Below are 22,920 nucleotides of genomic sequence, written 5' to 3'. Positions count from 1 at the left end.
ACTTGGGCTTGCTCACAGCATGGTAGTTACCTTTCCACAGTGAAGATTCCCACAGAGTCAGGAGAAGTGTTATTATGCTAGAGTAAAACATCAGCTATAGTCACAACACTACACAAAGTAAAGGGACTAGAACATTCAACAGTAGCAGTCTTGAAGTTACATCATAGGAAGAGAATGTGGGATGGAATGTATCTTTAAGAAGTGGACATTGAGGATCTACATCCAGAGACTGTGGTCCTATAAAACATGAGCTCTAAGAAGCCCTTTAGATCTGCTCCAGATTCGTGTAAAAGGGCAATTGACAATTGAGACCAAAAAAGAATTAAATATTCTTTTGGAATTTTTTTTCAAGATTTAGTATCAACTGAACAATCATTATGAAAACAACATGGCAAAACCATTGAGGAAGATGCACAAGATACTGAAGTAGAGGGAGTGAAGGATGATCCATCTCCTTCAAGATGACCAGAGACAGACCCACTAACTCTAGGACAGTGAGATGAAAAAGGTCAGTGCACCCTTGGCAGGAACCCCTCTGATGTCTCTAAGTGGCTGGAAACTATTAATGTAGGCCTTCTGAGTGCCTTGTACTTTTCAAGATTTCTTGATGGTAAGAGCCACTAACCAGATTTCATAATACATAGAATACCTTCAGCACAGAGGGTGAAAAAGTCTTTCCTTCAAAAGCCAGAAGTTCAGAAACTTGTAGCCACGGCATCCAATGGACCTTACTGTAAGTGTGGACTAAAGAGAGAGAAGCATTGGCTTTAACCTCAGATAAACGCTGTTCCATTCTCACTGCCCTGTGACTCCCATACTCACAAGGGAAGGTGAGGTTAGGTGCTGTGGCTATTCCTTCTTCTGGACTGTAGAAATGTTTGATGCTGACTCAGAGATATGTTCTCTGTTTATTAAAATCTAATGCCTATTAACATTCTGCTGTGAAGGAGATAGGCTGTGTCCTGTCACAGGCCTCTCACCCTGTGCCCATATGTTCCACTCCTCTGGCCCTTCGTGATCCATGATGCCTGCCAGAATCACTGAGATTCTTCTCCACCTCCATCAGTCCTCTGGCCCAGGTCTCAGAACACAGGTCCCTGTCTATCCATTTCTCATTATCTGCCCTTGTCCTTCAAATTCTCAACATAAGAAAAGTTGGTCATCAAAATATCCTGGAATGGGAAACAAGGGTTTCCTCTTTGGCCTGAGACCCAGCAATGCAGATGCAGGATTCAAAGGTAGGAGGAGGAAGCAAAAGTGGATGCCCTTGAAACTACTCAGTCACATCCTTGTGACATCTGAAAAGGTAAAAGGTATTTGGGGTTAAACAATTGGAACGGAGAAAGAGGACAGTCACGTTCAGGTGTATATGGAGAAAGAGAGATTCTGTCAGTGCCTTACACAAAGTACAACTCTCTTACTTTAATGGGATGTACCCATGCATGTGTCAGAAAAGTAATCCTAGGTGAGAAAAAGCAAAGTCATAGTGAAGAAGGGATCCAGATAAAGAAGGGAACAGGCAACATTTCCTGCACATTTCAAAATGATCATTTCCCGGAATTAGCATGAAGTGTCTGTTGTATATCAGTATCCAAAGTGAAAAAGACAGCTGAGAGTAATATGGTGTCATGGTTTAGAGCAATGTCTTGAAGTTAAACTGCCTCACTTTGATTCCCACACCCACTGCTTATAAGCCTCATTCCCAGAACAAAGTGCCTTTCTCAAAGCAATGTGTGTGGATGTGGACTCCATGGGTGTGTTATGCGTATATTTACATAATATAGTGTTGATATATACACAGTAATTGTGTGTACACACACACACACACACACACACACACACACACACACACACATATCCTGCACCTATATAAAATAATTGGATCAGTACCTTGCAAAATGGTTAAAATTTACTTAAACAAACAGCTATAAGACAGAGAAACTGTAAAGGTAGTTCAGCCAAAAAAAAAAGCAAATAAATGGGAATAAGAGAAATAACAGAAACTTATGAGGAGGCAAGGAAAAAAAGAGCAAATCATTGAGAGAGAACCCAGGTTTAAGATAGCAGTAAGTGAAAGTGCCAGAAAAAGCATTTTAAAACCCAAAGAACTATAAATCGTTCTACTATAAAGACACATGCACATGTGTATTCATTGCTGCCCTGTGTACAATAGCAAAGACCTGGAACCAACCCAAATGCTCATCAATGATAGACTGGACAAAGAAAATGTGGCACATATGCACCATGGAATACCACACTGCCATGAAAAACAATGAGTTCATGTCCTTTGTAGGGACTTGGATGAATCTAGAAACCATCATTCTTAGCAAATTGACACAAGAACAGAAAACGAAACACCACATGTTCTCACTCACAGGCGGGTGTTGAACAATGCAAACATGTAACTCAGGGAGAGGAGCATCACACACTGGGGGCAGTTGGGGGAGGCTAGGGGAGGGACAGCAGGGGGTAGGGAGTGTGGGGAGGGATAACATGGGGAGAAATGCCACATATAGTATGCACCTATGCAACAACCCTGCATGATCTGCACATGGACCCTAGAACCTAAAGTACAATTTAAAAAAATTAAAAAATTTAACAAAGTTCTTTAAAACTTCTAACATTTGCATTAGAAGATTGATTAGAGAAAGGACACATTTGCATATCACCTGGGACGGAGGTTTCATTGGTTCTCACACTCAGGGTTCTAAGATGCCATGATCGTGACATGCAGCAGTCACAGATCTCAAGGATCACTGGAGCTCTCCAACCTGCCTCAAAAGAAAGCAGAAAATGCTGAAGGTCTCGGCTAAGGGATTCACAATCTAGGACTTGGGCTTTAGCCTGTGAATCACCTTCCTGTATGTTGTCCTCAATTTGTAGAGTTGTGACACAATGCTACTTTTCAGCTCCCAGAACATCTCAAATGACACCACAGGCTGCTCCCCTAGGCTCCTAAGCCTTGCTGTGTCTCCTAGTCTTAGTTTGGAGAGCCATGGTGGTTCTCAGTCACCCTCAGAGTATGGGAGGCAGACACCCCAGCCAGTTTATAGTGGAGCCACAGAAAAATGGGAGACTTAATGAGGCTGTGTGAGGACACTGGGAATATGAAGTATAAAGGACTGAACCCATATGTTCTGGCTTCAACATTTTTCCCAATCACCCAGGTGTGCACCCACTCAGGACTCAACTTTCCTTTTGTTCAGTGATGCCTGTCAAATAAGCTTTAAATAAACTTCCATAGATTAGGGAGATCTGGCTCTTAGCTTAACAGGTTCAATGAAGGACTTCACATGACTGATTATCTGTGAGAAATGAACCCTGATTTCCTGGGGTTGAGAATATTATAGATTTTATAATGTCTTCACATTTCAGTCCACATTTATTTTATGAATATGCTCCAAAATTTTATTTGCTTTCTTTTTTTTTGAAGATGTGTTCATATTTCAGTCCACCTTTATTCTGCAAACTATGCTGAAAATTATTTTACTACTTTCTAACTCTCTCTCTCTCTCTCTCTCTTTCTGAGACATGGGTATCTCATTGTACTATAAAAATCTGCATTCTCTATCTACTAGATTATTCTTTCAAATGTAAATAGATTTTGTACTATCCATTCCATAAGTAATTTATACTGCCTTTTACTTTGTAATCTACTATATACATTGGTTTATTACACTTTGTGTTTCTATAACAGAATTCCTGAGGTTAGGTATTTTGTAATAGAAAGAAGTCAATGCCCACAATCCTGGCTACTGAAAGTCTAAGATTGGGCAGATGGACCTGGTGAGGGACTCTGGTAGAGTTCATTTATTCCAGGAAGTGGAGAAGAAGCAGGCAGGTTCAGAGACATTATGTGGTGAGAGAGAAAGCAAGAGAGAGAAACCAGGAAGACAGATTTTTTAAAAAACAACTTGCTCTCTCAGAAACATAATCATTCCTGCTGAAGCTAAACTTCACAACCCCATCTCAGCCCAAAAACATGAAGGCATTCCCATGACCCAAACACCTCGGAGTAGGCTCTACCTCTCAACACTGATAAACTGGAGATCAGTTTCAACATGGGATTTCACAGAAAGGAGCCAAACCATAGAACATATGATAGTTTAAGTGATGGTAGCCTCCTCATTTTAAGTTTTATTTTCTCCTTCCCTATCACTTTATCTTTTTTTAATAAATTGAAGATCCCGGAAAAGTTTCAAAATCAGCACTATGAAATAAAATTTTGTTGTAATTATTTAAAACCTAAACATAATGATATTTTCTTAGACAGTGAATCTGGCATTCAATCTATTTCTTGATTTTGTTGGCATTCATCACTTAGAATTTTCATTCATTATGTTCTTGGAAACTTCAATGCAATATTTCTTTATATTAGGTCTTTTATTTGTTCATATATTTGTTAGCTGCACATGTAGTATGTATTATGTTCTAAGAATTGCATTAGAAAGTGAGAATATAGTGGCAAATAAGACCAATTCTGGCCTTACCATTTTAGAATGTACAGTTTCATAGTAATATCTACAAATTGAATGAGAATTTGTTGGATATTATGAGGAGCTAGCATAATATTCTTAGAGTGTGTAATAATAACTGTCTGGTCTACAGATGGTGGGAGGAATTTCCCAAAATGCTTTTGTTTGAGGTTTTCTGAAAAGTAATGAATGATTAGGATTTAGAGACATAATCAGCCAGATACTTGGATCTACCCATCTAGATCAGACTTCAAGAGAAAACTAAGAGCTCTAATGAGTTCAGTAACTGAGATATTCAGCACTTTATTCTTCTACCCCAACTTAGTTTAAATAGGTGAGTAAAACACATTGTTTACAATATGAATGCCTTGGATAAATTATGTGAAATGCCAGAAACAAGACACAAAGAACCACATATTGTATCATTTGATTTGCACAAAATGTCTACAATGCACAAATCCATAAAGATCTTAGGTATATATACTTATTTGTAGCTCTAACTCTCACTATGCATATAAAAATAGAGACAATTATAAACAAGAGACAAGAATAACACAGAAGAGAGAATTCTCAGATTTTTCTCAAGAACAAAAACAAAGGTTCTCTAATAACAATTATATATATGGACTGCAATTCTTTCTTTTTCAGATATGGTTGAGCTTCCTTGAAGAGACTACATAGTTAAGTGTGTTGATTAATACCCTGCAATGGAGATTGTATTGCTTAGGTAGAGTATCTTTAAGGTCCCATGTAATTGTTTTAAAAGGTATAAACCTTAAAAACTATTTTGAGTTTGTTTCATTTTGTCTTTTAGCCACTCAATAATAAATTTTCTGTGTATTCTTTTCCCAGCGTCGTAGAGACTAGAAGCCCAGAACATCTATTTCTTCATAATTCCTGCCAGCAGAATTTTAGATTGTATTCCACAAATACAAGGCATTAACAAAAGCATTGGAGGGGATAACAGAAGCAAGTATCACTCCTGTTCACGTGGGTGCAGCAAAGAATCACATGGGACAGGACATGCATATGACAGACATAAGGTTTTGCTAGTGACTGTGGACATTGTCTATCAAAATACTCCCACTAGTGCTGCAGAAGTCTGAGAAAATCAATGACTACTTCCCATGTTAACTAAACAATTTTGGTCTTCTAGAAGTCACTGGCAGATTTCCTTGGCTTTTTCTTCCTCAGATTTTCTATAAAACAGCTATTTTATAAGAGCTGTTTCTAAATTCCTTTATTAAATATCTTTCTGTTTGCTATAGCTACAGTGCTTTCTGTCTTCATGGTCATAGCAAGACTTGTTGAGAAAAAATGTGCAAATGACATACCAATAATACAACGTTTATAAACAGCAACTTTTAATATAATATGCTATATTTTAATTTCTTATTGGTATCATCATTGATGCCATGCTCTACTTCACATGTCAAAAATATTTTAAATTGGCTATAAATATATATGCTTATATTTAATCTGTGAGAAAAAAAATGAAATCATTAGTTTAAGAGCATGAATTATTGTCACTTCTAGGAATCACTTAAGGAATAACCGTAATAGATTGTTGTAATAATTATGTTTTTTTAATTCACAGGTAGCCTTACTGAAGCATATTCTGACTTTTATTTTCAATGGGCTAAACAAACAAAATTTTATGTCTTGATTTTCTCACTTTCAGTTTGTAATACATATTTAATTTCCATAGTCACTGGGTAACTATAACATGGAAAACACAATTTATTTCTAAAATTAGCTCTTTGTGTTTAATATCATTCATTAAATAAAATGTAGTTTTTAAAACAATTGCCTCTGATGGCAGTGGTGGCCTATCTGGAGCAGCCTCTGTGGGGGTGCCAGCTGCAGTGGGGGAGGCACAGCCAGGGCTGCACACTCCATGGAGCCAGCGGGAGCCAGGAACAGGTGGGAAGCCTGCCCCCTGCTGAGTTGGTGAGGCAGAAGAGCTAGGCTCAGGGACACAGCTGCAGCTATCCAGCTGCAGCTCCAGACTCAGGATCCCTGCACTCTTGGGGACCAGGAAGCGCCTCTCCCCCAAGTGGCTCAGATGTCTCTGTTCTTACTCCCTGGACTCTGCCTTTCCCTTGGCACCTGCAATAATTTTGGAGGAAAGCTGTGGTCAAGCCCGAGTGCTGTTGCAACCCAGCCAGTTGTGCACATACTAAAGACAGCACTGACAATATCCCCCACCACTGCCTTGGTGTCTTCCAGATTTTGGGTGCCAAGGAGCACAGGAGGGAGACTGGAAGGGGCTAATGGCAGCTTGGCACAGGGTTGCAAGTTCTCCTCTGTGAAAACAGAGTGGTTGAGTTGTACTGAATGCAGATGGTGGCAGGCAGACAGGTTCTTGGGCACAAAGGGTGGGTCCCTGTTGAAACTCAACCTTCAAGCCAGGGATGGGTTACCAGTTCCAGGTGGAGTCTGTGGTTTGGAGTGAGAACTTATGGTGCTTTTTTTGGCTCATCCACGGCCACCTATTGATCAATCAGCACTCAATTCCTCCCTTCTGAGCATATAAAAACCCCAGACTCAGCCAGACTCACACAGACATCGGCACTACCAGCTGCAAGAAAGAGCTACTCACTTTGGATCTCTGGTGAGCTGTTTTGTTGCTCAGTGAAGCTTCTCTCTGTCATGCTCACCTTCCAGTTTTCCACTCATTCTACTTGGACGTTGAACAAAAACTCAGGACCTGCCAAATGATGGGACTGAAAGAGCTATAACACAAACGGGGATGAAACATGGCCCCTACTCATCACTAAAAGGAGAGAAGAGAGAAGAGCAGTGGCCCTTTTGGAAGCCTAGATCTAGGTGCTCCCCAAGCCAGGGCTGACACTCTTTGAGGCTCTGCAGTGTCTGGTGTCTCCAAGCTGCCTGGCACCCACAGTGGAAGATAATTTTAATACACCTGGTCCAGCCACAGCCTCACTGGGTGCCAGCACCTGTGCCAGGGCCTAGAGCTGCCCACTCTGCCACAGCTGGCACACCTGGCTGTGAGCAGTGGCCAGAACCCACACTGGCTTACACACACCTCACTGCTCTATGCCTTGCTCACTCTTGGCAGGCACAGAATCTGAGCTGCTAGCATGAGCCAAGCACAGCCTGCTGGGCCTAGTGGATGGAACCAGCCCCGTGACCTGAAAAGAGCTCAAGCAAAGATGCTACCAGCCACAGATGGAAAGGTGGCTGGTTCTGAGCTGGAAAAGTGACACCCTAAGGATCCTGTGACCCTTCCATCATATTTTCTACTTTGAACTCGAGAAAAAATATGTAAAATTAAAAGTCCAGTATTAAAGGTAACTGATTCCATATTTCTGTTAATATCTACAACTGTTATTTAAAATCTGTTCTAAATTTTTAAATTATACCTTGACATTGTTCAATTTTATGTTTATAATTAGGATATGCTTTAAATTATTTACTTTGGCTTTCAAGGAAATTTAAATATTACACAGAAATGTGACACTAATAAAAAACAAATATGCTTTCAGAGTAGTTTGATTATTTAGGACACAGGACTATTTAATTATTATAGTCTCCTAGATAGCAGCTCAATATATTTTTCATACTTTACTGCACCATTTTGTGATACATAAAATGTAAAAGTAAAGATATATATTAAATTGTACTTGAGACTATTTTATTTCATTGGATGTATTAATAAAAATTCAGGTTAGTGTATACAAGACTATTTTAAGCAACATGAATATGTTTCCATTGTTAATGTTTTTGCAATATAATGCATAAGGTGTATAGTTCTCTATGGGAACAGATATAAGTTCAATGTGAGCATTAAATGTCAAATTGTATTTTATTTAACTCATATAATTAAATTTCATGGTAAGGTGTTGAGGTATTATCTGATGATAAATATTAAAATAAATATTTAAAAAATTAATGAAACCATTTTCTTTGAAAAGTGTTTAAATAATTTTTTAAAATAGCATGCTCTTCTTGTCTGTAAATGCTATGGAAGTTAAAGTTATCTTTTAACGTCTAAATGTTCAAAGACCCTTAAATTAACAACCAATTTAAAATTTGTAGTTTTCCTGAAGGTTTTAGTAGCAGGCAACTTTTATAAAATGCAGAATGTGAATTGAAGATTTATGTGTCTGTAAAACTCATTATGGAAATAGGTTCATAGTGTTCCATCAGAAAACAGCACCTGCTTTTGTTTAAGTTCTATTTTGTGAGAAAACAAATTTAATCTATTGCAGAACTAATCCAGTTACATGCATTTTGTGAAATATAATACATAAAAACAAATTATGGAAAATTTTGACTCAGATATTCCTGTTTCTGTAAAGCTTTGCCTTTCATTCTCAACCAAATATGTTGCTGATATCATGCTTATCAAAAAACATAATGTTTCATGAAGTTTGTATCTTAAAAAGAAACTTTACAATTGTTATTTTTTTTTACTTTTATTTTGAAAAACATTTTATAAACTTAAGGAGATGATAATCTGAATGTAATTTACAGGATAATGCACCACATTAAAAGTAGAGGGAAGAAAGTGAAAAATACATTCAATAAACCAACTTGCAATTCTGGATTATTCCTAAATATAGTAAGCTTTTGTAGCCAAATAAAAATTGATGTACATAACTTTTTTTTAAATCAAACCCTACTCTATATAGACATCTGAGGTTTTAGAGACTAGAGAAAACCATATATAACAGACAGAATTTTAAAGAATAAATGAGACATTCTCTTTGCGTGGCCTGAGCTATATTTAGTGTTTAAAATATGCATATGTAATATTTTCTCTTAAATTATTAATTTGCACATAGACATATACATTATACAAAAATAGGTTCAAGTTTGATTTGATAATCAAGGGTTTTCCTCAATTTAAATGAAGGACTTTTTAGGGCTAGAATAATATTTTAGATTAAATCATTGATATCTTTCTAATGACAACATGTCATACTGGTTCATTTTTAGCGTTTTGCAAACATGTTCTTTTAAAATTTTCCAAATGCACATATGAAGTAGAGATTACAATGAACCTCCATGCAACAATTTCCCAACTATCAGCGCTTTCTTCTGTAGTAACAGATGATCTACTAATCTCATCTTAACATCTATATTAGCTTTGACATTCATTCTGAAACCACAATGTGGGATAAAGTTTCCATCTCAGTTTTGAAGCAGATGTTGGAGAAAAGCATGGCCAAACCACAATGAAACTCTTCAAGTTTCTCTGCAAAATGGTACAAATCAATTTTTCTTACTTTTTTTGGCCAAAGCCGGTTGCCAAAGGTGGCCAGGTTCAGCTCAGTAGGCGTGGAAGTCTTCTCCCTCAGTGAAGCACTGCAAGTCCTGTGGCAATGGTTGGGATGTATTAATTATTTTCCAGGGAGCATAGTGAATAAATTATAAATTTGTCAGTTGACTTGAACAAGAGCAACGTTATTTTTTGGAGTCTTCCTATCCAAGGGTATAGCATTTATTTTCAATTTGTTCAAATCCACTTTGTGTGTCTTGGGAAGTTTTCTTACTTATGTAGCAAAACAACAACAACAACAATAACAACAACAAAAATGCTTTTGTTACATATACTGTTTAGATAACTTCTCCTTATTATTATTATTATTATTATTATTATTATTTTGTATTTTTGAGACAGAGTTTCACTCTTGTTACCCAGGCTGGAGTGCAATGGCATGATCTCGGCTCACTGAAACCTCTGCCTCCTGGGTTTAAGTAATTCTCCTGCCTCAGCCTCCCGAGTAGCTGGGACTACAGGCTGTGCCACCATGCCCAGCTAATTTTTGTATTTTTAGTAGAGATGGGTTTTTACCATGTTGACCAGGATGATCTTGATCTCTTGACCTCGTGATCCACCCGCCTCAGCCTCCCAAAGTGCTGGGATTATAGGCATGAGCCCCTGTACCTGGCCTCCTTTTTATTATGTCAGATAGAACTTATGATTGTCTTTTGAATTTAAACCACTTTTATTTTATTGTTTTTATTAACTTTTTAATTGCAGCAGATTTTTTTATAAACAACAAGCAGTATGAGAGGCAATATAAAATGTGCAAATAAGTAAGTATGTGTTCATGTTCTTAAGCAGCTCATAATTACAAAAGACATAAGATATATCTAGTTAGTGACACTTTTAATACTACTTAAAATAGTAGGTAACAAATCTATAAAATGGTTTGACTATGAATATGATTGATTTAGACATATGTTCCTCTGTGGAGCAATGTATTTAATTGAGCTAAGTAGATTAACAGTGTGTGGCTCTTTATTATTCCCCAAATACCTCTCATGAACTACAAAATAGTATTCAATAATATAAATACATATGTGAAAAAACATTTTTCTGACCAGTGGCATACTTACAGAGTTTTAAATAAATATGGGATATATAAAGGATGCTGTGGAACAATAAAAATTTGATTAAATTATTTTGTCATCGAGGCTAAAGTTTAGTGCTAAATATTTTATTTTAAATTATCCGAAGATAAGAATTTAATAATACTGGACACTGTTAGAGTAGATCTCAATCATTGGCACTAAAATACTTACCTCTGTCTGCTGAACTCTGAAATCTTACCAGTATTACTTTTCTTGTAAGGTACAGCTTAGGGAAGATTGGCCCCATTGCCATGCAAAGAGAGGTAAAGTGAGATTCTACTCAAAGCAACCTTGAATTTGAAACTGGGTCTTCCACTGTTTCAAAGCTGAACTGTAGGTCCAAATGTGTACATATTTGGACATCATTATCTTCATCAGAATCCTCAGGCATGTGTCCTCAAGGGCTTGTGTGTCGGCAGTACTCAGCATAAAGTTATTTCTCATTATGGCAAATTATAATTAATTTGCCAGTATATAATTCATTATCAAGATACAGTTATTTATCATTATGGCAAGGACAAATTTAGAAGACTTACTAAATTTACTTCTTTGTTTCCCCAGCTGGAAACAGTCAATAGCTACTGATATCACCAGTGTGATACCTTGGCTGAATACCTTGGCTGTGTTAACTGCTTTGACTCAACACGCAGCAGAGGTATTGGTGTACTGCACCTCGAGATGCTGAAATATGGCTGAAGTCCAGGGTCACTGGCCCAGGCCATCCACTGAGGTCATCCCATGCGGCATCAGCCACTGGTTCCGATGAACCCACCATCACTACACTTCTCATCAATCACCAGTCACTAGACTGAGAATTGTGTGAAAGCTGGGATCCTATTTTACTCACCTCTGTGATCACGGTTCTTAGCTAAGGGCCCAGCACAGAGAGGCCTCTCAGCAGTGTTCATCCATGACTGAATAAAATTGATTAGAAACCTCCGACTCTTTCACCTACATTTCTGTTCCCTATGTCTTGTGAGGATGCTCTTTCTCTCAGAAGGCTGCAAATCCCCTTCCCTAAAGAGGCGCCTGCCCTACACCATCGCGGCCCCAGGATCCTCTCCTGTGGGAGCTTGAAGGAAGACAAGCCTGTTCTGAATTTTTTTTGTTTTTGGAGGTGGAGTGTCGCTCTAGTTACCCAGGCTGGAGTGCAATGGCATGATTTCAGCTCACTGCAACCTCTGCCTCCTGGGTTCAAGCAATTCTCCTGCCTCAGCATCCCGAGTAGCTGGGACTACAGGTGCACACCACAATACCCAGCTAATTTTTTTGTATTTTCAGTAGAAATGGTCTACCATTTCATGTTGACCAGGATAGTCTCAATCTCTTGATCTTGTGATCCACCCACCTCAGCCTCACAAAGTGCTCAGATTATAGGCGTGAGCCACTGCACCCAGCCAATCTGAAAATGTTCTCTTACACCTCCCCCTGTCATTAGGAGCAATGTCCTCTGACATACCCTCCCATCTTCCAGGCTGCCACAACACCTCAGTTGGGTAGAACTACCGTATCTTGTTGAAATGATCTGTGTGTGTTCTTCCACTCACTGGCTTGTGTTTTTTTAGAGACATTAAATACCTGAATCACAAGTGCTTAGCCAATATAAAGAAAAGTAAATAATAAATATTTACGGGAAACTTCCCTCAACTGAAGATGCAGAAGAATAGTATAAGTATCACTGTTTCATATACAAGCAAGGGACACTTACTCTGGCACCTGACCCAGGACAGAGCTGTTTGATTAAGAATGAACATCTCCAACCTTTCTCCAAGCACGGTTATTCCCTCTAACCCACACTGACCTGAAGAGCATCGACTGCTACGGCAGCCCCGAGGTCGAGGCTCCTGGGTCTGGGGTGGGGGCTCACGGTCACATCCTCCCGCTCCTGGAGTTGAAGCTGCCCCTCACTATAAACCAGCTCTGATCTACCCTATGCCTCTCTGGCCAGAGGCAGGAGATTCCTGTGGAGTAAGTTTCCCAGTCCCCACTGCTCAGCTCATGCTGCTCCTTGAGAATTTAAATGATCACAGGCAGTGCCCATTTCCCTTCAGGCTTCTGTCCCAGTTTTCCCTTATTCTCCCATTCTTTGGTTTTCATCTACCAATGGCTTGTCCTTTGGGGATTATTCTCATCCCCTAAACCTGCTGAGTTTCTTTATTCCACCTGTTCCCTGATCTCTGGGATTCCAGTGTGTAGACTCAGCTCAGCCTTCTGCAGGAGACACACAGAGTCAGGTCTCAGCTGAAGGTCCCAGGCAGTATTGAAAACCATCTCAATTCCTCAGAGATGCAGAGAAAACAGAGCAGGAAGTGACCTCGGAGAGGTACAAAAAGCCCCTACCTTGCCGATGAGGAACCTGAAGCCCAGAAAGACTGAGACTCTCCCAGGCTCCCTCCCTCACCACTTGGTGGCAGCAGATCCCACACAAGCCTTGGCCTAAGCCTCCCTGTGCAGAGCAGGTAACTCACCCTCCAGAAGCTCACTGCTGCCGTTCAGAAAACTTTAGATGAAAAACAGCAATGTCCACTGTGATAACAAAAAGAGTAAAAGCCCCTTTCTTTGGACAAACCCTTTATCACAGTTCTATAGTCCTGGTGATTATACTCGGTCAGCTGTCATTCACTAGCTGCTAGATTGGGGCAGGGAGCACATAGGATTAAATAGCGTTTCACACAACCCTGCTTTCCCGGCCTGGGCTCTCAGCTCCTCCATTCTTCTTCAAAAACTTTCTTCTGCTCTAACTGCTGGAGAGTCCAGGCCCTCATGTGAGTCATTTCTCCATGAAGATCCCTGTTATTTTCTTCCTCTCCTGGAGATAGAGAGGGCAGAGATTGGTTCTGGGACTCCACAGTCTTAGGTTTTCTCCTAAGCCAGCCAGGGCAGCTGAAAGGAATCATGACTGCGAGAGGTCAGGACAGTGAAGAGGAGCACGGGCTCACAAGGACAGCCCCTCGTGGAGATGGTCAGGACCATGACACCAGCAATATCTGACCAATTCTGCTGGGATGATGCAACAAGGATTAAGTGGAGGATGCCGCCACGAGGAGAAAGGGGAAGAACCAAAAGAGTGGGGGAAGAAGAAAAATAAAATGTTTTCAGTAACGATAGAAAAATATGCAGAGCCCAGAGACAAAGCCCCCTGTCACAGAGGGTTAGTTCCAGGCTGAGGAGCCCAATCAAGAAATTCCTGCTGGACTTTGCTCAGCCCCATTTCAAAATGGTTTTGGATCAGTGACTTTGTTCCCTCCACTTTCCCTCTTTTTGAACAAGAATCACTAGTGTCGTTACTCTGTGACTGTCCCACCAGTGCACATTAAGGACAGATAAGCTGTTTGTTCAGTTTCACAAGTCAACAGAGGTAAGGGAATTATATCAAGGATCTGTATTTGGGCCAGGCACGGTGGCTCATGCCTGTAATCCTAGCACTTTGAGAGGCCTAGGGTGATGGATCCCCTGAGGTCAGGAGTTTCAGACTAGCCTGGTTAACAGGGCAAAACCCCTTCTCTACTAAAAATACAAAACAATTAGCTGAATCCAGTGGTGCATGCCTGTAATCTCAGCTACTCAAGAGGCCGAGGCAGGAGAATCGCTTGAACCCAGGAGGCAGAAGTTGCAGTAAGCCAAGATCACACCCCTGCACTCCAGCATGGGTCACAGACCAAGACTCACTTTCAAAAAAACAAAAAACAAAAAAGAATCCGTACTTAATGGACACCCTCAGAAGCCTCATTCACACTTGGTGTAGATGATTTAAACGAGATTTTAAACTTTTAATCAGATTAGAGCTACATGACATTTTTCACTTTGAACTAATGCATTCATGACACGAAACTTGGAAACCTTAGGTGAAAGGGTGAATGTATTTTGCATCTGTGAGGGATGTGAATGTCTGGGGAATAGAAGTTAAACTGTGATAGGTAGAATTTCTAAAATGGTCTCCAAACATGCTGTACCCTTATCTCTGGAACCTGTTAAGCTGGTAAGACATTCCTGTGATTACATTGTTACATGGCAGTCATATGACTTTAAAGAGTGATATGGTTTGGCTCTGTGTCCCCACCGAAATCTCATGTTGAATTATAATCCTGAGTGTTAGAGGTGGGACCTGGCAGGAGGTTACTGGATCATGGGGAAGGTTTCTAATGGCTCAGCACCATCCCCCAAGTGCCATCGCATGAGAGTTTCCATGAGATCTAGTTGCTTAAAAGTATGTAGCACTTCCCCCCGCTCCTCTCTCTCTCTCTCTCTCCCGTTAGCCATGTGAAGATCGTGCCTGCTTCCACTTCTACCATGATTGTAAGTTTCCTGAGGCCTCCCCAGAAGCAGAAGCCTGCAGAGCCCACAGAACCATGATCTGATTAAACTTCTTTCTTTATAAATCACCCAGGTCATTAATTATACACTGCAAGAACAGACTAATACAAAGGCTGTGCTTTCCTGAGTGCACCGGATCTAATCACATCACTCCCTCAGTGTCAGAGATTTCTCTAGTGGGTAGGAAAAGAAAAAGTCAGAGAGAGGATAGGAGCTGCAGAAGAATTCCATGGGCTGTTGTTGGTTGGAAGATGGGAAAAGTGAGAAAGAATGCAGGTGGCCTCTGGAGTCAGGGTGTCTCCTGGCTGAGAGCCAGGAGCACTGAAAAAGGGATCTCAGTCCTCCACCCACAAGAGGAGGAATTCTGCTGATACATCTGTAGTAAACTTGGAAGAGTAGCCTGATCTCTGGATGAAAAACACAGGCAGCCCATAACTGGATTTCAGCCTCCTAAGACCCTGATCAGAGAACCCAATCTTTCCTGATTTCTGTGGTTTCAAACCACTAACTTGTTATAATGCGTTAATAGGTAGCAACAGAAAACTAGTTACAGGTGCCTATCTGTACTCTTTTTATATTTTCACATACATGTATGCTAATCCCTATAGGCACAAAAAAGAAAAAAAAAAGCAAGGGACTACATTAAAATGTTATACTTACCTTTGTGGGAGCACTGTAAGGGCTGTTCCAGAGCCCTTGCAACTAGAAGAAGATAATGAAGCGCATTTCAGGCAGGTGAGAAGTGTCTTTTCCATGTTACCAATCCAAATTCTGAAAGAAAAAAAAGATGGTAAAATATTTAACTCCCAGCCAGGTGTGGTGGCTCATGCATGTAATTCCAGTATTTTGGGAGGCTAAGGTGCGTGGATCACCTGAGGTTTGTAGTTGGAGAGCAGCCTGACCAACATGGAGAAACTCTTTGTCTACTAAAAATACAAAATTAGCCGGGCGTGGTGCTGCATGCCTGTAATCCCAGCCAACTCGAAAGGCTGAGGCACAAGAATCACTTGCACCCTAGAGGTAGAAGTTGCAGTTAGCTGAGATTGCACATAGCACTCCAGCATGAAGGCTCATGCCTCTAATCCCAACACTTTGGGAGGCTGAGGAGGGCAGATCACCTGAGGTTGGGAGTTCAAGACCAGCCTTACCGACATGGAGAAACCCTGTCTCCACTAAAAATAGAAAATTAGCTTGGCATGGTGCTGCATGCCTGTAATCCCAGGTACTCAGGAGGCTGAGGCAGGAGCATTGCTTGAACCCAGGAGGCAGAGGTTGCAGTGAGCTGAGATCATGCCATTGCACTCCAGCCAGCACAACAAGAGTGAAACTCCGGCTCAAAAACAAACAAACGTAACTCTGCATAACATTATCTGCAAATTCATCATCTACATTTCTAATAGAAGGATTTTTTTTTTTAGCGCTTTCACTTGTGCCCACTGGACAAGGTTTGATTGCAACTATCTGCTACCAGCATAGACGAACCAATTCAAGGAGAGCAATAAATGGGACTAACTATTAAGTTCCCATAAAGAAAGTCCTTAAGAATAAAATCTTTCCTCTAGTTGACACAAGATTAAGACAATGTCCATTACATAAAATCCCAATCTAATAAAAGCTGAAATGTAATGTTGTCTGTTTCCCAAATTTTAATTTTGTTCAGGCTCTGTCATGGTGACCAGGGATTGGAAAATGACTGCAAAGAGCCTCTGGGGAATCTGGGGAGGGAAGAAAGGTAGTCTGTATTCTAAGAGGGGACTGAGGTGATGGCTACAAAATTCTACATATCTACGGAAATTATTCAATTCTACATTTATGATTACTGACTTTCATTACAAGTAACTTGTTCAATAAAATTTCTGGTTTCTACTCCAACCTGCAAGGAGCCAGGAGGTCACCACTTGTCCTTACAACTAGAAAAAAGCTGAACAAACTGAAAATTATCAAATCTTATTAGAGGGCCTAGAAGAGAGGTCACAGGGCAAATTGCCATGCTGAAAACAAGACAGACAGGCAAATACAAGGAACAGAAGCTGCTGAAGCCAGCACTTAAATGGTACTGACAGATTACTAGAAGCTGAGGGTGGCCTGCCTTGAGCATTCAAAACTCCTTGGGGCCCAGATTTAGTGGGGATCTCACATTTTTCTAAGTTTTATCACCTGGAGCCCAACCAGGTTCTCATAGTAAAGATCAGAAGAAAAATGCCCACAGAACTGACACTGCCGACTTCAGCACTAATTATAAAGCTACAGTAACCAAACAGTGTGGAAATTGGTGAAGAAAGAAAAAAAGCAGACAAATAGGTCACTAGAAAAGAATACAGAGCTCGGAAATAGACTAACCTTTGAGAAAGGCACAAAGGCAATTTAACAGGCAAAGGATAGTCTTTTCAACAAATGGTGCTAGAATGACTAGATATCCACATGTAAAAAATAAATAAATCTAGACACAGATTTTACACCTTTCACAAAATGGATCTTACACTTCAATGCAAGGTACAAAACTGTAAGACTCCTAGAGGATAACATAGGGGAACATCTAGGTGACCTTGGGCATAGTGATGACTTCTCAGATACAATGTCAAAAGCACAACCCAGGAAAGAAAAAATTGATCAGTTGGACTTCATTAAAATTAAAAACTTCTGCTCTGGGAAAGGCATTGTTAAGAAAATGAATAAACAAGTGATAAACTGGGAAAAAATATTGGCAAAATACAGCTCTGATGAAAGACTGGTGTCCAAAATACATAAAGGACTCTAAAAACTCAATAATAATAAAGCAAACAACCCAATTTAAAAATGGGCAGAAGATCTGGATACTCCACCTGAAAAGACATATGGATGGCAAATAAGCATATGAAAAAGATGCTCAAAATCATGTGTCACTAGGAAATTGCATATTAAACCAAAGAGATGCCACTACACTATAATACATACCTAATAGAATGGCTCAAATCCAAACAAGTGACAATACCGAAGGCTGCCAAAGTTGCAGAGCAGCGGGAACTCTCATTCACTGCTAGTGGAAATGCAAAATGCTAGTCACTTTGGAAAACAGTTTGGCAGGTGTTTTTGTTTTGTTTTGTTTTGTTTTTGTTTTTGTTTTTTGCAAAGCTAAAAATAGCCTTGCCACATAATCCTGCAAATAGCAGTTTTAGGTATTTACCACAGTAATGTGAAAACATGTTCACTCAAAAACTTGCATCCAGGTATTTACAACAGTTTTCTCATACTTGTCAAAAACTGGAAATAACCAAAATGTCCTTTACTAAGTTAATGGCTAAACAAACTGTGGTATATCTGTGCAACAGAATATGATTCCGTTATAAAAAGAAATGAGCTATCAGGCCATGAAAAGACATGGAGGAACTTTAAATACATAATGCTAGGAAGAAACGAGTCTAAAAACTCTACACACTGTATGATTCCAACACTAGGACATTCCAGGAGAGTCAAAATGGTAGAGATAGTGAAATGATCAGTGATTGCCAAACGTGGAGGAGGGATGAATTGTTTGAACACAAGGAGGTTTTCAGTAGTGAAACTCTTCTGTGTGATACTGTACTGAGGATTCATGACACTAGGTAATTGTGAAAACCCACAGAACTATAAAACTCAAAGAATGAACCCTAATGTAAACTATGGAGTTTAGTTAATAATAACATACCAATATTGATTGATCAATTGTAAACATCTATCACACTAATGCAAGATACTAATGATAGAGGAAATTGTGTTCTAGAGGATAAGAGAGAATAGGGGAATTCCCTGTGCTATCAGCTCAATTTATCTGTAAACCTAAAAGTACTCTAAAAAATAATATCTATTAAATTTTATTAAAATTCTGACATGACAGCCTCAAATCAAAATGTTGGTGGCATCCTGTTACTGTGTGGTTAATAATGGGCATTGGGGTGGATCAACCTGGAGTCAGAACGGTCAGAGATAGCAATGCCTGTGCCTTCAACCTCTGGCTCTGCGGGTGTCCCTGGAATCCAGAGAGCAGATCAGCTGGCTTGAGACAGCCTCAGTGCTCCAGATAGTGCAGGCTTCTGGTAAGGACAGGGAAAAATCATCTCAGGGCAGTAATATGGCTGATATAGATTTTATTTTGGACGTGGGTGAATCTTGAAGTCTAAAAAGTATTTAACTTAGAAGACAGATACTCTCTGTTCATGATGTTAAGAACAAATTTAGAATTGTTGTTAAACTTACATCTTTATTTCCCTAGCTGGCCAGGACCTCATCAGTAGCTACTGATGTCACTAGTGTCCTCTGATCACCTTGGCAGTGATAACTGTTTTGACCCAACAGAAAACTGAGGTGTTGCTTGTACCTAAGATGCTGACACCTGGCAGAAATCCAGGGTCACTGTCCCAGAGCAAGTCAGCTAGCTGTTGATTAACAACCAGAGGGGACCCGGTCATCCACTGAGGTCATCTCCATGCAGCATGAGCCACTTGCTCTAATGAAGCCACCATCACTACATTTCTCATAACTTGCTATTCACTAGACTGAGAGTTCTGTGAAAGCTGAGATCATATCTACTCATCTCTGTGTTCATGATTCCCAGCTTAGGGTCTGGCACTAAGGAAGGTCTCAGCAGTGTTCACTGAAGATAGGATAAAACTGACTATAGATATCCAATCCAATCACCAACATTCCTCTCCAAAATGTCCTACCAGGGATGCTATAATTTCTCCCAAGATGCAGCAAGCCCCCTTCCTATACCTGTAGACCCCTGCTCTACACCAGTCACATCCCAGGATCTTCTGTGGGACACTGGAGGAAAAACGGGACTACTCTGAAGAATTCCTCTTATGGTTCCCCTTGTCATTAGGAGCAATGTCTTCACCTACACTCCCATCCTCTGGGCTGCCATGACACACCACTTTCAGAGAACTACTATATTTTCTTGAAATCATGTCATTGTGTTCTTTCTCTCATGAGCTTGAGTTGCTTGGGGAAACAGTACTATTTGAACCCCAAGTACACCCAGTAAATACTCATATCATAGAGAGACCTTCCTCAACTGAAAGTGCAGAGGAATAGTGTAAGTATCACTGCTTCATATACTGGCAAGAAACACTTACTCTGGCACCTGACCTAGGGCAGAGCTGTTTAATGTAAGAATAGACATCTCCAACCCTTCTCCAAGCATGGTTCTTCTCTAACCCACACTGACCTGAACAGCATCCACTGCTATGGCAGCCCCGAGGTCAAGGCTCCTAGGTCTGGGGTGGGGCTCAGGGTCAAATCCTCCCCCTCTTGGAGTTGGTGCTGCCTCTCACTATAAACCAGCTCTGATCCCCCCTTTGGCTCTTCCTCACCAGGGTCAGGAGACTCCTGCGGATTAAGTGTCTTGCCCAGTCCCCGCTGCTCAGCTTGCGCTGCCCCTCGAGTGGTTGAATGATCACAGGCCCATTGCCCATTCCCCTGAGGCTTCTGGCCCAGTTTGTCCTTATTCTCCCCTTCTTTGTTTCTCACCTGTTCTAGCGCTGACTTGTCCTTTACAGGTTCTTCTCTTTACCAAAACCTGCTGACTTTCTTCCATCTGTTCCCTCAGTTCTCAGCTTCCCAGGTGTGAACTCAGCTCAGGCTCTGAAGGAGAAACACAGGGGCCAGAATCAGGAGTCAGACCCAGAGAGGTCAGAGGCAGGTTAGAGGTCCAGGCAGTGTTAAAGACCATCTCAGTCCCTCAAGGACTCAGAGAAAACTAAGCAGGAAGGGACCTCAGAGAGGTACAATTAGCACCTACTTTACTGATGAGAAAACTCAAGTCCAGAAAGACTAAGACTCTCCCAGGCTCCCTCATCACCCAGTGGCAGCAGATATACCACGAAAGCCTTGGCCTCACCCTCCCTGTGCAAAGCAGGTAACTCATCCTCCAGAAACTCGCTGCTGCCTTTCAGAAAACTTTAGATCAAATACAGCAATTTCACCTTGCAAACAGAGTAAAAGGGTCTTTCCTTGGACAATTCTTTATCATGGTTCTCTAGGCCTATTACTTACTCCCAGTCCGTTGTCATTCACTGGCTAGCAGTTTGGGGCAGGGAGCATGTGAGGATTAAACAGTGGTTAACACAACCCTGCTTTCCCAGTCTGGGCGTTCAGCTACTCCATGCTTCCTCAGGGAGTTTCCTCTGCTGTAACTGCTGGAGAGTCCAGGCCCTCATGTGGGTCATTTCTCCATGAAGATCCCTGTTATTTTCTTCCTCTCCTGGAGATAGAGAGGGCAGAGAATGGCTCTGGGTCTCCATAGTCTTAGGTTTTCTCCTGAGCCAGCCAGGGCAGCTGAAAGCAATCATGACTGAGAGAGGTTAGGACAGTGAAGACTATCTCAGAGGAGCACGGGCTCACAAGGACAGCCCCTCGTGGAGACAGTCAGGACCGTGACACGGGCACTATCTGACCAATTCTGCTGGGGGCGATGGACCAAGGATTAAGCAGAGGATGCTGCCATGAGGAGAAAGGGGAAGAACCAAAGGAGTAGGGGAAAATAAGATAGACAATAACGGTTTCAAGAAATGCAGAGCAAAGATCCCAAAAGCAAAGTCCCACAGGATGGAGGGTCAGTCTCAGACTGTGGATCCTACTTAAGTACCTCCTGCTGGATTTTGCCCAGCTCCATTTCCAAACTATTTTGGATTGGTGACTTTTTTCTCCCTTCCATGTTCCTTCTTTTTGAACTAGAATCACTGTAATTGTTATTCTGTGCCTGTCCCGCCATTCCACATTAGGAGCAGATAAGCAGTTTGTTCAGTTTCACAGGTCGACAGAGGTAAGGCAATTATGTCAATAATCTGTACTTAATGGACACCCTCAGAAGCCTCATTGACACCTGGTGTGGATGTTTTAGATCAGATTTTAAACTTTGGATCTGATGTGGCCTAGGTGACATTTTTCATGTTGAACTAATGCTTTAATGACATGAAATTTGGAAATTTTAGAGGAGAGGATGAATGTATTTTGCAGATGGGGGAATGTGAGTGTCCAACTGTGGTAGATGGAATTTCTGAAATGGTCCCCAAACATGCCATATCCTTGTCTCTGAAGCCTGTTAAGGTGATGAGACACCACTCCTGTGATTATGTTTTTATGTGACAGTTACATGACCTGAAGATGATGAGGTTACCTGCATGAAGTGTATTGAATCACATCACTCCATACATGACAGAGCTTTCTGTGGCTGGTTGGAGAAGATGAAGTCAGAGAAGGAAGGAGCTTGAGAAGGACTCCATGAGTTGTGATTGGCTGAAAGATAGAAAAGACAGGTAAAGAGGAAAGCAGGTGGCATCTGAAGTCAGAGTATCTCCTGGCTGACAGCCAGCACAGAAAAAGGGCCCTCAGTCCCCCACAAACAAGAATAGAAACATTTTCCAATATCTGCAGTGAACTTGGAATAAAAGCTTGAGCTCTAGAGAAAAAGCATAGCTAGCCCATTTCTGGATTTTAGCCTCACATAACCCTGATCAGAAAACCCAGGAAGGAAGGAAAAGAAGGAAAGAAGGGAGGGATAGGGGAACAGATAAACTTACATGAAGATGAGGAGATCCAAGGAAACTTACACCACCGATATGTTCAATTAACAGGAACACGCTAACTAGTTATTAGAGAGACACACTACTATAAATCCATATACTGTTTCCATGGCAGACAATCATTCCTGCTTCTCTGAAACACTTTCTGTCTCCGCCTTGCTATTGTTAGAGACACTGAGTCTTCCCTTTGGACAAGTTCTGGCACC

The 22,920-nt window shown here is 40.8% G+C and overlaps 1 long non-coding RNA gene across 2 annotated transcripts in view; it reads right to left on the bottom strand.

The window, feature by feature from the left end:
- Positions 1 to 22,920, bottom strand: part of LOC141583197 (uncharacterized) — a 776,849-nt gene that overhangs the window by 496,738 nt on the left and 257,191 nt on the right. For both annotated transcript variants that reach the window (XR_012515902.1, XR_012515903.1), the window contains exons 7-9: positions 20,661 to 20,774; positions 15,837 to 15,947; positions 9,731 to 9,818 (exon numbers count right to left, since the gene is read on the bottom strand). This is a non-coding gene — a long non-coding RNA (uncharacterized LOC141583197). The remainder of the gene's footprint in view (positions 1 to 9,730; positions 9,819 to 15,836; positions 15,948 to 20,660; positions 20,775 to 22,920) is intronic.

Source organism: Saimiri boliviensis (assembly GCF_048565385.1).
Source record: "Saimiri boliviensis isolate mSaiBol1 chromosome 19 unlocalized genomic scaffold, mSaiBol1.pri SUPER_19_unloc_1, whole genome shotgun sequence".
NCBI lineage: Eukaryota > Metazoa > Chordata > Mammalia > Primates > Cebidae > Saimiri > Saimiri boliviensis.
Note: the sequence above shows the minus strand (reverse complement) of the source record. Positions and strands in the feature narration are given on the sequence as shown.